This window comes from Pistacia vera, unplaced genomic scaffold (assembly GCF_008641045.1).
Source record: "Pistacia vera cultivar Batoury unplaced genomic scaffold, PisVer_v2 Contig578, whole genome shotgun sequence".
Taxonomy (NCBI): Eukaryota; Viridiplantae; Streptophyta; class Magnoliopsida; order Sapindales; family Anacardiaceae; genus Pistacia; species Pistacia vera.
Window position 1 is genome coordinate 720502 of NW_022196421.1, and position 2961 is coordinate 723462.

The following is a 2961-nucleotide window of genomic DNA, read 5'->3' on the forward strand; positions in this document are numbered from 1 at the left end:
TCGCCTCAAGGACATTGAAAGTTACTGTTTCATCTTGAACTCTCAACAGTAATTTTCCTTCCTACACTTCAATAAGTGCTCTCCCTGTGGCCAAGAATGGTCGGCCCAAAATTAGAGGAATTTCCTTATCCTCTTCCATGTCCAACACCACAAAATCTACTGGAAAAATTATCTTGTCTACCTTCACCAACACATCCTCTACAATCCCCCTCGGGTGTTTTATTGACCTATCCGCGAGTTGTAACGACATAGTCATTGGCTTCACTTCACCAATTCCCAATCTCCTGAAAACAGAAAAGGGCATCAAATTAATACTAGATCCTAAATCGCACAAAACACGATCAAAAGTAATATCTCCTATAATACAAGGAATAGTAAAACTCCTTGGATCTTTGAGCTTCGGGGGTAACTTCTTCTGGAGAATGGCATTGCACTCCTCTATAAGCATCACCGTTTCCTCATCTTCTAACTTCCTTTTGTTTGATAGGATTTCCTTAAGGAACTTCACATAACTCAGCATCTGCTGCAATGCATCTGCAAAAGGAATGTTAATATGCAATTTTTTAAAAATTTCAATAAACTTTGAAAATTGCTTATCCTGATTCTTTTTCTTCAATCTCTGAGGAAAAGGCACGGGTGGGGTGTGATGTGCCAACTCTGGTGGTATCTCAGGAAATGGCAATTTCTCCTTCTTCTTTTGCCTTTCTTTATTCTTCTTGTTCTCTTCCTCTAAACCACTTGGTTTCTCATCAACAATGATCTCTTCATCAACTTCTTCTTCAGAATCTTCCTTTCTAGCTTGTTCAACTTCTTCCAAAATTGTCCCACTCCTCAAAATTATGGCATTTGCTTGCTCACATGGGTTAGTCATCGTGTTGCTTGGTAGAGATCCCTGTGGTCTATCATTTAGCTTCTCAGCCAATTGGCCCATCTGTACCCGAAGATTCCGATTGGATGCCCCTTGATTTCTAAAATTTGTCCTCGTCTCATTCATAAAACTCGTGGTCTCCTGCATGAATTTTCCAAACATGTCCTCCAACTTTGTCACTCTTAGATCTCCCGGTTGATTATTCACCCCTAGTTGGTTGTTTGGCAATGTCCTTTGGTTCCATTGATTATTTTGCTGGTTCTGATTGCCCCAAGCTAGATTTGGATGATTTCTCCACCCCAGGTTGTATGTGTTAGAGTACGGGTTGTTTGGTTGCCTTTGATTTCCTGCCAAGTAGTTCACTTGCTCCGTTGATGAAGATGACGAAGCAAATGTATTCCCAACTTGACATTCGCTGCTCACATGGTTTCCTGCACAAAAATCACAAGTTAGTTGAGGTGTTTGAATAGAGTTTACCTGCATACTTCCCAACTGTTTCTAAAGTGCTGTGAGTTAGGCGGAGATGGTTGTAAAAGCATCAACTTCATGTAGACCCAAAGATTTCTTGGTATTGCTCTCTCATTTGGTCTTTGATAGTTGTTGCTTGCCAAAACCTCAAGTAACTCATAAGCCTTCTTTGGTGTCTTATTCTGCAAGGCTCCTCCTGAAGCTGCATCAACCATGGTTTGCACATTACCCATCAATCCATTGTAAAATGTTTGGACTTGAAACCAAACTGGCAACCCATGGTGTGGACATTTCCTCATTAACTCCTTGTATCTCTCCCAAGCCTCATACAATGACTCGGACTCATCTTGTAGAAATAATGTGATATCATTTCTCAGTTTTGCTGATTTAGCTGGAGGGAAGAACTTGGTCAGGAATTTCTATGCTAAATCATTCCAAGTTGTGATAGTTCCCGGTGGTAGTGCCATTAACCACCCCTTTGCTTTATCCCCCAATGAGAATAGGAATAACCTCAACCTAATGGCGTCATCTGACACTTCGTTCGATTTGAAGGTGTCACAAATTTCCAAGATATTCACAATATGCTGATTCAGATGTTCCTTCCAATCACCATTAAATCTTACTAACTACTGGATCATCTGGATGATTGTCAGCTTAATCTCAAAGTTGTTGGCTTGTACCGTAGGCCTAGTAATACTGGACCCACTACCATTAACAGTGGGAACTAAAAATTCCCTCAACGTCCTGTTTTCTGGTTCTTCCATTTCAACAACTACTTCCTCTGCTTTAACCACTATGTCCTCTCTTTCTCTTCTCTCTCTGTTAAGTCATCTAACGGTTCTCTCAATCTCAAGATCAACAGGAACCATTGGTTGACGTCTCGCTCTTCGCATAAACTACAAGAAAAGAAATGAAGGAAAGTGAGATCACACACCAATTGAAAATTAAAAACGAGAATAAAATAGATAATGAAAAAAACAAAAACAAAAACTCCAATCTAGCTAACTATAGAAAGACTCAATGTTAACTTAAAACTCAATCCCCGACAACGGCGCCAAAAATTGATGCGTGTTTCCTACAACATGCAATATGTAGCAAGTATACTAATTGCTCAAGTAATAGAGTGATGAGTGAGTATCGTTCCCACGAGGATTGCTAGCTAAGTACTAAGTTTCCTACTATTCTCAAGTTGGAGCAATCGACTTCTTTTGGATTAATGGGAGCAAATTAAAAATAAAAACTAAAGCTGAAATTACTAACTTAAAAATTTAACTACGAACGTGAGATGAAGAACATAGATAAATTCAATTCAATTCAATTAAAACGGGTAGGGTTTTGACTTCATCCGGACTTTATGGGTTAAACCTACGAATTAAACTAAATTCATATTCATATGCATTGGTTGTAAATCGAACTCTCTAAAGTTTTAAACATACCTTCTCAGGCTATGTTTCCCTACTCTTCCCTATTAACCTTCCGCACCCAACAAATTGAAAGTTAATAATTCTAAGCTCATTAAGCACAAGAGTCCTAAAATGATTTCATTGGTTTTTGAATCTATCTCTAGCATCCAATACTACAATGGTGATTACCCAAGAAGCCTAACATGATTCATTTCTCAATCT

The 2961-nt window shown here is 38.9% G+C and overlaps 1 non-coding gene across 1 annotated transcript; it reads left to right on the forward strand.

The window, feature by feature from the left end:
- Nucleotides 1–1609: 1609 nt before the first annotated feature.
- LOC116109373 lies at nt 1610–1716 on the forward strand. Its single transcript, XR_004124757.1, has one exon. It is a non-coding gene; the product is annotated as a small nucleolar RNA R71 (small nucleolar RNA).
- The last annotated feature ends 1245 nt before the right edge of the window (nt 1717–2961 follow it).